The sequence below is a fragment of the Sarcophilus harrisii genome, chromosome 2, assembly GCF_902635505.1.
Source record: "Sarcophilus harrisii chromosome 2, mSarHar1.11, whole genome shotgun sequence".
NCBI lineage: Eukaryota > Metazoa > Chordata > Mammalia > Dasyuromorphia > Dasyuridae > Sarcophilus > Sarcophilus harrisii.
The window spans coordinates 481,730,903-481,744,976 of NC_045427.1; the positions used below are offsets into that span (position 1 = coordinate 481,730,903).

At 38.8% G+C, this 14,074-nt stretch overlaps 1 protein-coding gene across 1 annotated transcript in view; it reads left to right on the plus strand.

The window, feature by feature from the left end:
- Nucleotides 1–14,074, plus strand: part of NCS1 (neuronal calcium sensor 1) — a 97,798-nt gene that overhangs the window by 44,475 nt on the left and 39,249 nt on the right. The gene's annotated exons all lie outside the window — the stretch shown is intronic.

Below are 14,074 nucleotides of genomic sequence, written 5' to 3' on the forward strand. Positions count from 1 at the left end.
ACAGTGTGAGTCACTGGCATTGAGACAGTGATTGAACTCATAGCTATTTATGAGATCAATCATCAAAAGAGAGTATAAAGATAAAGGAAAAGATAGTTCAATTCAGAGCCTCAGGATATATTTAGAGTTAGCAGGCTTGGGTTGAATAATGAATGAGCAAAGTTAGACCGGGTTGAAGAAGCAGAACCAGAACCAGAAAGAACTGTGCAATTAAAAACACCAAGAGGAAGTTAGTTATCTAGGAGGAGAGGATGATCAATAGTGCCAAAGGTGGATACTGCTCACAGGTCAAGAAGGCTAGAAATTGTGAAGAAGTCATAATATCTGGAAAAGTAAGAGATAATGGTCTTTGTGGGTGATGAATTTAGAAGCCAGTTTGCTGAGGCTTAAAAAATGAGAGAAAGAGAGGAGGCACTGATTGTGGAAGGCTTTAACAAATTTAACAGGAAAAAAGGAGAGATTAAGAACTGTACTTACAGGTTTTAATGAGGTGGGGGGGGGGGGGAGAGCAGGGATTGTCCATTTGTTTTGTTTGTAGGATGAAAAGTCCTTGGCAGGTTTGTAGATAACAGGAAAAGAACTAATATGGTGAAAGATGGGTGTAATTATAGTAGGACCAATCCAATCTAAATGACATCAGGCATTTAAAAAAAATTAAGGTGAGGAGAGAGCCACTTCTTCATCAAAGGTCTTATATGACTTACTTGTGGACAGTCAGCCTTCTAAAAAGCAGGCTGGGAAAATCCCTAGTCTCTGTCCTAGAAATAGGCGGAGCCTCCTCCGCCTCTCCCTATTGCTAGCATCTAGAGGCACACAAGGATTCTTAGCCAAGAGAGGTTGGAGGGTAGTGGCAGGACTGGAAAGACTCTGGGGGCCTAGCCTAGTCAGAAGTGATTTGATTCCTTTTGGCATTTGGAAGCTGGTGTCCCGTTGGAAGTGTGAGCCTCAGAAGCAGCCCAATTAATTTCATGCTTGGTTGGCAGCCATAGGGATAGGGAAGGGACTTAGCCAAAACCAGGATGTCTCAGGAAAGGATGAGCACAAAAAGAAAAACAGGACCTACTTTATCAAATAGAAGTGGTGATAGTATGGGGATGGGGTGTTACTAGTTATTTTCACCTCTTAATGCAGCTTTTGTTCCCACAATCGTTTCTGGCCAAGGGACAATTGTGACTGTGTATACAGGTGGGAGGAGAACCTTGGACTAATTAGTTTCCTAATTTAAACAAAAAAGAATTTGTGATTTCTTTAAGGGTAGCAAACTCCTAACAAGAATATTCCTTCTATCAATGAAGGCTGATAACTCTACAGTTTACATTCACGAAGAGTTGTGTGGGACAATAAGGTTAAGTTATTTTGGACAGCTAGTTGGAATTAGGGATAGAATACTAACCCTGAAGTTAGAAAAACCAGTCTCAGATACTTACTAGCTTTGTGATCCCGGGCAAGTCACATAAGACCTGTTTTACCTCAGTTTCCTCACCTGTAAAATGGGAATTGCACCACTACCTACCTCTTAGGGTTATTGTGAGGATCAAATGAGATAATAATTTTAAATTAGCAAAATTTAGTTTCACATAATGCCTGACAGATAGTAAGCATTATATGAGAGCCGTAGTGAATCAGATGCAGTTGAATTTGGAATGAGAATTCTGGCTTCATATCCTTGCTCTTCCATGCTACCTATGGAAGTAGAATCAATTACTTCACCTTGCTCATCCTTAGTTTCTTCATTTGTAGAGTGAGATTAGGGTTTAAGGTGTCTTTATTTTAAATCTCTAATCTTCTGTTAAAAAGAATATTTTCCCTTTGAGTTCCTATGATGTTACTGCTGCCAAATAAATATTTCTCTAACCCAGGGATTTAGAAAAATAACCCTAAATAAAAACTGGAGTTTCTGTCAAAGTCTTTATAAAAAAAAAAAAATATGTCAGAGAAATAGTTTTACATATGACAATCTTTCTGATAAAGGTTATAGCCTAAATCAAACAGATTCATTATCTCATGCTTTTTTCAACTAAGATGCAACAAAGTTAAAACAAATAGTAAGCTGACTAAGTTGGCAACATCCAGTTTGGCAATTAAATACCAGTATTTACCTATGTATTTAAATACCAATTGCCAAAATCCCACTTACAAAACTAATTAAAAAAAAAAAAAAAAGAGGTCACAGTGGGCTAATTAAGAGGAGATTTACTTGTCACAAAGTTGACCCAGAGGTCATAAAAGAATTCTTTCACTGATAAAATCTCTTGGGTGTGTCAGGGGAAGCTTTTCATCATTAAAACAAATCAAATTATTTGGGAAATTACTGGACTCCCTTTTTAACCTCTTATCTGAAGAATGTTTGGACCTTAAATAAATTTTCATATCCCTTGGATAGGTTTCAATAACCTCCTAACTAGAAAAAAAAAAAAAACTGGCCCTGCTAACCAGTAATAAAAAAAGAAAATTAAAAATTCTAACATCTACAATTTTATGGTCTGGATTTTAAATTTAGTTATTTGCTTTATACTAGCTATGTGACCTTGGTTAAATTATTTAAGTTCTCAGGCTTTTTTCATCTGGAAAATGAAAGAGGTTTAGATTATATAGTGTCTAAAATTCCTTCCTAAAGAATCCAAATCCTATGATCCTGGGTACCAGATTCAAAACATGTCAATCTTGGGACCAAGATCTAGGACTAGACAGCCCACTGGAACCTCTGGAATTTAGGATCCGTAACCAGATTTTTCTCATCTCAATTGCTCCATCAGTGGAGCAACTTGTTTTCTATTTCCTAATTAATTTTCTATTTCATTCCTTTTAACAGTTATCCCAATCCAAAAAGAAGCCCTTACTAATAAAACCTTCTCACCCCATCTTTTTAATTGAGGTTCTTGCCTCTCAAACGTCAGGTGCACAAACACACATAGAGTTAGAGAAAGAAAGAGACTATTCACTGAGAATTCTCTTCCCTCCTCTTCATAGCACAACCTTTTGAAATCATCGCCCACCATTTCTTCCTTTACTCCAGTCTTTGATGAAGAAAAGGAGCTTCTTCTCCCAAGGCCAATCCCTCTATGTATACCCTCAATCCCATCTGTCTTTAGCAGATTGCCTCCACTCTTCTTCCCACTCCTTCTAATCTTTCTTATATACTGGTTATTTCCCTGTTAACTACAAAGAGTCATCTCCTCCATCCTTAAAGAACCTTCATTAGATCTTACTCTTCCCGGTTACTATTGTCCTACAACATTTCATCTATACTTAAAAAAGTTATCTACAATCAGTGTAGATCCCACTTTTCCTTTCCCTCTTAACCCTCTGCAATCTGGCTTCTGATTTCATCACTGAACAGAAAGTGCTCTCTCCAAAGTTGACCAATTATTTCTTATTTGTCAGATCCAATAGCTTCCTTATTCTCAGCCTTCTTGAGATCTCTGCAATTGCCCTCTCTATTTGGATACTTTCTTTACTTGTGGTTTTTAATGACACTGTTCTCCCTTGTTTCTACTATCTATCTGAAGTCCTTCCCAGTTATCTTTGTTCATTCATTATCCATGTCATGTCCACTAACTGGATATACCCGAGTCTATCTTGAGCTATCTTCTCCTTTTCTTTCTATACCCTCAGTGATTCACTATTAACTTCTATGAGTTTAATCACCATCTATATGCTAGATTTCTAACCCTAATCTCCTGACAATTCCATCTCAAAAGCAAAAATTTATTCTTTCTCCCTCAAGCTGCCCCTTTTGTAAACTAATTTTTTAAAAATCTAGGGCACCCTGTTTACCCAGGCTTATTAAATTGCATTTATTCTCAACTTCTCACTCTTGCTCACCTCCCAAATCCAATAGTGGTCCTGTTGTTTCTATCTTCACAACAAATGCCAGCTATATCCCCTCCTCTCCACTCATACAGTTGCATCCTAGTGCATGCCCTCATAACCTCTCTCCTGGGCTATTGCAACAACCTCTTATTTGATTTTCCTGCCTCAAGCCTGTGTCCTTACACCAATCCATCTTCCACAGTTAAAGTGATTTTTCTTAAAGGGCAGATTCGATCATATAACACCTATATCCCTCCCCCATTGTCTCATTTCTGATTCACTTAACTAGTGGTTCTCTCTTGCCTCTAGGATCAAGCATAAATTCTTGTTTCCATCTCTCCAAAAAACTGGTCACCTTCTACCTTTCCAGTCTTCTTATATATTATAATCCAGGCATGCTGGTCCACCTGCTATTCTGCACACATGACATGATCTTTTGGTTTTCTTAAAGACCCAACTCAGTTGTTAGTACACTCCCTTTCCAAATTACCTCATTTTCATTTTATATCTATTACACATACTTAAATGTTGCTTGTTGTCCCCACCATTAGAATGTAAACTCCTTGAGGATAAGGATGGCTTAATTTTATCTTTGTATCTCCAGAGCTTTACATAATGCCTGACTTATAATAAGTACTTAATAAATTCTTGTTGATTGATGGCCTGGCAAATGATGAAGTGAAGATGTTTAGCTAGCAAACTCTCTTGCTTTGGAGAGTATCCTCGTGTATCTCCTAAGGATAGCAACCTTGGGGCTCTGGAGACTGACCTTTACCCCTGTTTGTTCCTCACCTCCCCACCAGGTTTGTTTGTAAAAGGCTGTTGTGTTGAATACCAGATGTTATCCATCTTTGAATCAGAATTTCCTTTCAATCCTACAGCTGTTGTTGAGAGGCTGTGTTCTGCTCTCATACAGAGCTTTGGGATTTGATTATATAGTCTCATATAATGTCAGAGCCACAGAAATCATCTAAGTCTACCTCCAAATTTTAAAGATGATGAAACTGAGGTTCAGAGAAAGGAAAGAGATTCATGTAGCTATGGAGAGCTGAGAGAAAAATGAACCAATAACATTTTGTAACAGCCATTTTAGTAGTGTTTGACTTTTTCTAACCCTATTTGGGGTTTTCCATTTTCTTTTCCAGTTCATTTTACAGATGACTAAGACAGAGTTAAGTGACTTGTCCAAGATCTAGTAAGTAGCTGGGGTTAGATTTACTAACTTAGTTCTTTACTGAATTTAGTTCTTCCTGATTCTAGCACCTGGGTTCTATCCCACTTTTATCACCTACCCACTTGAATCAATGAAAACAAGACAGGAATATTTCCTCTTCTCTGTCTTGCCCAGTAGAGAGGATAGATGGACAGATTTGATTTATTTGTCCTGGATTGTTCCTCCTTTGACTAGCGAGCTGGATGAAGGTCCCTAGTGGGGCACAGCTCCCCTTCCATATCAGTTATAGGATTGAGTATGAGAAAAATGGATAGAAAGCTCAGCACTTGAGTTCTCAGGCATTTGGGATTCCGCTAGAGACTGGAACTACTGGAGGGGATTGTGGGAGAAAGGAAGGAGCAGGTGGTTAGACCAGAAGATGAAAGCTATTCATCTTTGGCCCCAGCTGTGGAGCAATTAAAAGCTCTCAGGTCCTTTTACAAAGCTGGGAGCAAACCTTCAAGGGAACTTGTTTTCCTAAAGGTTAATTACTACTTAAAAGAGGTGGCTTCCCTCCTTTTTCTCTTGGGCTTGGCTGTCTGCACACATTATGCAGCATTTTCCCACTGGGGCCAGCAGGGGTGTTTAGGGTAGGGGGAAGAACGCTAATCTGGCCACATTTGGCTTCCCCGCTGACTGCCTGCATCACAGATGCTTCTGAGACCAATGGGGAAAGGGCCATTCTAATTCATTTTCCTGAAATGCAGGAACATTGATGGAGGGAGGATATGCTGGCAGAGGACCCAGCTTTCCAGCGTCCCCCTCTTTTCGTCCTGAATTGGACAAGCTGTCGAAAGGAAAACACAGACTTTCCCCTGAGAGCACCCACTGAGACTGAAGAATAAGGCAGTGTCAGTAAAGGAATACCATGTATACAGTAAGAATAATTCTAGCATACATGCAGTAGGAATTGCTGACCCGTTCTACAATTGACTATGTGATTCTAGGGAAGTTATTTAGCCTCTCTAGAGCTCAGTTTTCTCATCCATTAGATGGGAATAATTTACCTCATCTCACATTCAGGGGTATTCATAGGATCAAATGAAATAATTCAGTTTAAATTCAATTCAATTTAAAGCACTTTGGTGATTATAAGGAATTATTAAAATAATAATAATGATGATAATTATTTTTATCATCATCATCATCATCAGTAGTAGTAGTAGTAGTAGAATTATCATTACATATACTACTCCCCTGGGATCCCTCCAAAAATTGTTTCCCCTATCCAGACCACTCCCACTGGGGATAAGAGAATCTAGAACATGAGATAGAGGTTTTTCTACTTATCTACTATTTCTGAAAATTAGGATGTTTTGTTTCCTGGGAATTTAGGGAGTTCTTGAGCTATACAAATACTTATTAGAACTCTCTAGATTAATTAAGAGTAGTGTTGTGTGTATAGCCATGGACTCTTCTTTTATTTCTGGTCTGGCAGTAAGATTAGTTAGGCAAAGAAACAGGTAACTGGAGACCTGTGGAACTTCTTCCTTTGGAGATGGAGAGGAATGGACTAATTGACCTCCAGCCTGACAATTTTCATGTCCTTCATCTACCTGGCCCTGAATCCCACACCTATTGGTCGGCTGTGAAGGTAAGGGTGATTTTTTTCACCCCAGAATCCTGCTCACTCCTCTTTTTCCCCTGCACCCCTCCCGCGCCATCTCATACATGACTTGTCTGGGCCATAGTTTCTTCTTTTTTTCTTTGGCTATAGGACGGGCTTGTGCGCCCCTCCCTTAGCCTGCATCCTATGCCAGATGCATTTGAAACCTTTCTTTCAGAAAATTGCTTTCTTTTATTTGAGGTCTTGCCATCCTAGGTAATTGGCATCTTCTCCCGCTGTCTCGGTCTCTATTTTTATCAGCTGCTTGCACATTGACACATCTTCTTTCTGCCTCATTATCTTACTCAATTTCAGGCCTATTGCAGCTTTTAAGATTGGTTTGGAAGGTGAAGGAACCTGCTAACCAGGAGATCCCCAGGGCCCTGGAGGGTCAGAGGATTGTCGTCCTGGTCTCGGATTGTTCCAAATCTGGGCTGCTTCTTTGATCTGGACTCAGCTGAAGTTTTCCTAATCCTGAGTCCCCGACTCCCAGCAGAAACCCAGAGTTGCTAAGAGTGGATGCCACTGGCTTCTCAGATCTAAGATTGGGAAGGAGATGGTCAGTTCAAAGCTAACCAGCATCACAGTTGGCCTTCCTTTCTGAATTTGGTTCTTCAATTAATCTTAATCACCAAGAACTTATTAAATGTTTGTTATGTTCCCAGCACTGTGTTCAGTGCTAGAAATACTAAGGCAAGACTGAAACAATCTTTGGTTGACCTTAAGGAATTTACAACCTAATGAGGGAGATAGTTTCCAAGACAGACAAATTAGTCTTGGAGAGGAGGGATTAGTGTCTAAGAAGGTGAGGAAAAAGACTTCTGAAGCAGGTAGTATTTAAGGAAATTTGAGATTCCAGGAGGCAGAGAATTTAGGACATTGTAGGAATGGTAAGGCAAAGGCACAGTGATTGTAAATGAGTTCTGATGATAATAGGTAACCCTTACATCATGCGTATTATGTGCCAAGCACTATTCTAAATGCTTTACAATTATCTCATTTGATCCTCATAATAACCCTGGAAGTAAATGCTATTATCATCATCCCTATTTTACAGATGAGGAAACTGAGGCATCCAGAGATTAAGTGACTTGCAAGTATCACATAACTAATCAATGTCTGAGACTGGATTTTCTGATTTCATTTTTTTTCTCCATTCATTGCATCACCAACTGCCTTTGTGTATGAAGAGGAGCAAGTATATGGTATAGCTGGATCACATAATAAGTGGGAGGGAGTTTAAGTGTAGGAAAATTAGAAAAGTTGAAAGAGAATTAAATGCCAGATTGGGGAGTTTATAATTGGTCCTAGAAGTAATGGGGAGTTGCTGTAGTTTATTGAGTAAGGGAGAGGAGAACAGCATGGTCTAAGACTAAGATGGAAGGGGATGAAAGAGTAGGCAGCAGAGATTGGAGAGTGGGCTTTTCCCTTACATAGTCTGAAATCTGGTATCAAAGGGATTGACAAATTAAGGGAGCATTTTTCCTCTGGGTTGACTCACCATGACATCTAAAGAATTGAACATCTTTTAAAAAAAAAATTTTTTAAAGCATCTTTTAGAAGTGCATATGTGCTTTTCTTTTTTTCTGGTATACATATACACACACACATTAATTTTTAAAATACTCATTTCTTTATGAAACGTGCTGGGAGAGAAAAATCAAAAGAAAAAAAGTGTGAGGAAAAAAAAAACAGAAGAAAAAGGGAAAAAAAGTGAATATAAAATGTGTGACACTTTTTTAAAAATAGCATCCCTGTCAAATCCCAATCTTTTCCCCAACCCTCAAAATTTCCCATATAACAAAGAGCAGGCAAATAAAGCAAATCATATCTGATTATGTATTATAATAATAGACTAGGCACTGTGCTAATAAATACTTTATATTCTATCTCATTTGCTTTTTAAAATAACCCTGAGAAGTAAATGCTATTATTATTCCCATTTTATAGATGTGGAAACAGACTGAGGGTAAATGACTTGCCAGTGTCACACAGATATTAAGTATCTGAAGTTGAATTTAAAACTCAGGTCTTTAGGATTCAAGACTCAAATCTCTCTCCACTGTTCTACTTAACTGTCCCTAAAGTATACAGAGAAAAAAGCAAGGAAACAGTCCCTGCTTTCGAGTATTCAGCTCATATTCAAATGGAGGCGATAACATGCACAAAAAACTGGACATACAAGATATATTCATTCCAAACCATAGCATACCTCTGCTCCCCACCGAGAGGAAGGAGGAATATTTCATCAGGGACTCTGAGTTCTTTAAAGTTATGATTAATCACTCTGTTGATCAGAATTCTGAAGCCTATTAATGTTCTTTACATCGTTGTGGTCTAACCCTTATATAGTGCTTATTATGTGCCAGGCACTATTCTGGTAAATTTTTTTCCCTTTTTTTTTCTGGTAATATTCTTAGTGCTTTCTTCCCTGAAGGAGATAACAACTTTGGTAGATGAGGGATTAATACTGGCCTTCTGACTGATTCCTGACCTGGTCCTGCTATCACCACTCTGAACTTCAGTAGGATATAGCCCTTTTAATAGTTTCTAGCACAGTAAAGACAATGGTTCAGTCAGAGATTCATTCTGTTGGTGAGAAAACTCCCCTTTAAAAACACATTTTCATAGATTTTTTTGTTTTGTTTTTCAAACACCTACATCTCTTCCCCTCTCTTCTTTCCAGAGAATCAGCTTATATAATAGAATGAAAAAAGAGGGGGGAAACAGTTTAGTGAAACTAAACAACATATCAAAAAAAGTGTGATATTTATGTGGTATTCCATACCCAGAACTCCCATCTATGCAAAGAATGGGGGAGATCTTTTGAAATGATATAAGTTAACATTAAAGGATGAAATAGACCAGGTGGACACAAAGGAGAGACTGGATTTGAAAACTAGAAATATTAGGGAATGGTTATTATTAGGGAAAGTAGCCCCAGTGCTCTCTCTTTTCTCCTCCCTGCCTCCCTGAAATGTAGCTACATTGCTTAAGCTGATGAAGCCCCTTTTAATTTCTCTGCCATTCTGCAGTTTAGGGTTGGTGACTACAGAAAAAAGGAAAAAGAAGAGAAATTAAAGCATAAAAGTTCAGGGTACTATTTAGAATCTATTTAGAAATAGAGAAACAGTACTATAAGGGCTAAAAACAGTAAAATATGGACTCAGTTTTAAGAACGTGTAAAATGTCTTTGGTCAGTAGTTTAAAAAACATGCAGATTCAAACTTTAGTTTGAAAAGTTGTTGGTGTCTTTAGAGGGAAAAAATCTCCAAATCAGATTGTTTGAACAAATTATGATTATTGTTTTCCTTAACTCCATTTGAGGTTTTTCTGAGCAGAGATACTAGAGTGATTTGACATTTCCTTCTCCAGCCCATTTTGCAGATAAGGAATAGGCCAACAGGGTTAAGTGACTTGCCCAGGATCACACAGCTACTAAGTCTCTGAGACTGGATTTGAATTCAGGGGTTCCTGATTCCAGGCAAGGTGCTCTGTCTCCTGTACTTCCTAACTTTTCCATAATGAGCTATTATTGTGCTGTGGAAAAGTGAAGAATTCAGAGAAACTTAAGAAAACTTATGGACTGATAATAAATAAAGTCAGGGAAACCAAGAGCTCAATCTACACAAAGGCTTCCACAATGTGATTAGAAGAACAAATGAATCAAACTGAGCTCTGCATATTGATAATGATGAGGTTTGAACCTGAAGTAGAATTGAGAGAATGCATCTCCTATTTCCATCCCTCCCTTCTTTTCTGAACTAGAGAACATTGTATGCATTATCAGACTCAGTTAACATGTGGGTTAATTTTACAGAGATGCTTTTTTTCCCTCTTATCTTTTTACATTATGTTACAAGGATAGGGATGGGGATATAGTTAGAAATGAAAGAAATATGGAAACAAATATAGCCATAAGAACAAAAAATTTAAAAACCTCTCAAACAAAAATATTTGTTTTAATTCTTAGTTGAATAAAGAATTTGCCCTTTGGGCACTATTCATGGTTCAGCAGGTTAACATGGAATGGGGGTGGGGTGAGGAACTATCCAATGGCAGCCTTGGGTTCCAGGCTTTGTATTCCTGGCACTGAAGCGTTCCCTGGAAGAGCCAAGGGAATTTGTGCTTCTTCTTGCTTTTCCCTAACAACTTTAAACTCTGAGGAAGGCAGAGAGGATCGGTTTCAGGACAGGTTGTTGGTGATGGGAAATGCAAAAGCTTAGGTGTCTCCTGGTTTTCCTCAACTCTTAAGTGATAAGGAAAGAATCCAAGATTTTGACATCGGAAGACCAACATTTGAGTTCTGGTCCTGTGAAACCTTAGGAAAACCATTTTGGGTTTCAGTCTGCTTATCTGTCCCAAGAGGGGCAACCAAGCCAGGTGGTTCAGTGGATAGAGTACCTGGCCTGAAGTTGGCAAGAACTGAAATCAATCGAATTTGGCTTTAGATACTTCCTACTTGTGTTACCTGAGCAAGTCATTTGGCCCTATTTATCTCAGTTTTCTCATCTGTAAAATGAACTGGAGAAGAAAATGGCAAACAATTCCAATATCTTTGCCAAGAAAATCCCAAATGGGGTCAGGAGAAGAATTGAATGTGACTAAAAACTACTGAACAACAGCTATCTGTGAAAAGAGAGGTAGATGTGATGTCCAAGATCCCTTCTAGCTCAGTGGTCTCTATGATATCTCTGTGAAAATATGTGTATGTCTCCATCTCTAAACATACACACACAGACAATACACATACATTTTTGCTTGTTCAAGGATTTTTAGGGAGAGGGGGTGAGATTTTCTGGGACGGAGTCCGACTCTTCAAGATTCCCGGGAACTTATTGATAAACCACAGAATGTCTAGTTTGGGCCAAGGCTTAGTAGAGATGTAGAAATATTGAATATCAAAGCTGGAAGGGGCCTCAGAACTTTTTGCTAAGAAGTTTTTCCTCGTTCTCCCAATGCAAGTGCCTTCCCTCTAGGGTTATATCTCAGTTATACTATATATCTTGTATGTCCAGTTTTTTGTGCATGTTATCGCCTTCATTTGAATATGAGCTGAATACTCGAGAGCAGGGACTGTTTCCTTGCCTTTTTCTCTGTATCTGTCTGTCCATCTGTCTGTCCGTTTCTGTTTCTGTCTCTGTTTCTCTCTGTCTGTCTGTTATACACACACACCACAGTGCCCAGTTCATAGCAGGCACCCAATAGATGTTTGTCAACTGATTTTCCATGAGTGTTGAGGAGATCTGGTTTTCTGTTTCAGCTGATATTAATGTTGGAGAGGGCTTCTTGTGTGGTTTTAACTTTGCTGCTGTCAGATATATCTGGGCAATACTTGATTTAGGAGAAAGGTTCTGTAGTCATTAATAATAACTCAACATGAACAAGCCATGGTAGTTACTTAAGAAATGCCTCCTTTGAACTCTGCCGGGCAGTATAGCCATCCATCAGCAGGGAGGGCCTTGCCCCAGTGAGCCTCTGCTCCAGACCAAACACCGAATCGAGTTATTCTCAGACCAAGCTTGCTCAGGGAGGCCGCATGAGTCAGTACCGTCTGGGGTGGAAGATGGCATTTCCTTTCCTAGGGGAATGTGAAGTGTCTCTGAGGACTCACTCCCAGGAGGCTTAGCTGTGACATGGCCTGCAGGGCAGGAGAGTCTGTCTCAGCATCTGTCCAAAGGGGTTCAAGTATTAGAAAGACTGGATTAGAATGTAGTAGCACTCATAGCAGTGACAGGCTCTCAGTTCTTTGATAGAAGAGGCCGATTTATTTGTCTTTGACTCATTCACAGTGCCCGTAGCAAATCTAATCAGTAAATGGCTGTGGATCAATTGACCCATGGCCTGGGCAAGGAGGATAAGACAAGTAGGAATGGAAGTTTTACTTAGGCTACTAAGGGGATGCATCTTCATAACCAATTTAAAAGATTTCTTAGAGTAGGGGAAGAATCTTAATTGATCAAAAAGCACTGATTAAGACTTTGTTCTGTGTTAGGCCCTGTATTAGGTACAGGGGACAACAGTGAAACTGTCTTTGTTCTCAAGGAACTTATAGTCTATTCACATACATATCTGGATATACAGCATATACCTATAAAGATACATTTAAAATTGTTAGAAGGTAGTTTGGAGGGGGAGTTTTGCAGGGAGAGCACTAGTGTTGGGAGATCAGGAAAGACTTCTTCTAGAAAATGGTATTTGAGTGAATCTTTTTTTTTGGGGGGGGTCACAATAAATTTATTTTGTAATATTATGCAGAATTTGTAAAAAAAAATTAATAGTATTTTATTTTTCCAAATATATACAGAGATAGTTTTCAGCATTCACTTCTGCAAAATCTTAGTTCCCTCAATCCAAGTGCCTTCCCTCTAGGGTTATATCTTGTATGTTCAGTTTTTTGTGCATGTTATTTCCTCTGTTTGAATATGAGCTACTTAATAACAGGGACTGTTTCCTTTCCTTTTTCCCTCTGTCTCTGTCTGCCCATCCATCTGTCTGTTTCTGTTTCTGTTTCTGTTTTTCTGTTTGTCTCTGTCTGTCTCTCTTTCTTTTCCCTCTCCTCCTTCCTCCCCCCCTCCCCAAGACTGCAAGCAGATTTATAGGCTAAACATATGCAATTCTTCTAAACCTATTTCATATTTATCATGCTGCACACAAAAAAAATTGGATCAAACGGGAGAAAAACACAAAACAAACAATAACATAATAAAAAAGATGCAAATACCGTGCTTTGATCCACATTCAGTCTCCATAGTTCTCTCTCTGGATGTAGATAGCACTTTCGATCCCAAGTCTGTTGGAATTACCTCTAATCATCACATAGTTGAAAAGAGCCAAGTCCATCACAGTTGATCATCACATAATCTTGTTGTCACTCTGTATAATGTTCTCTTGGTTCATTTGGCATCAGTTCATCTAAGTCCAGGCTTTTCTGAAATCAGACTGTTGAACTGATCCTTGAGGGATATTAGGGATGCCAAAAGGCAGAAGTGTGGAAGGAGGCATTCTATGCATGAGATACAACTAGCACAAAGGCCTGGACACAGGACCTAAAATGCCAAGTGTGAGAGCTGCAAGGATAGTTGGTTTGTATTGTAGAAAGGATAAAAAAGGGGAATTACAGGCAGTGGGGCTGGAAAGTTAGGTAAGTCCAGGCTTTTTATTTGGTATAAATGCTCTTGGATTACTTTACTCTGTGACTTTGAGTAAGTCACTTCTTAGACTAATAGTTTTTCTGTCTACAAAATGAAGACATTTAACTAGATAGTCTCTATTGTCCTTGAAATGCTAACATTTCGAGTTAATCTGTGTGTCTGTGTATGTTTCTTTACCCCATACCCCTTCATCTCCTCCTCTTCAGTATGGTGAATTTGTACTTCGCACAGTTCTTGGCACATGTAGGTGCTTAATAAATATCTATTAACTAATTGCTAAAACGTCTT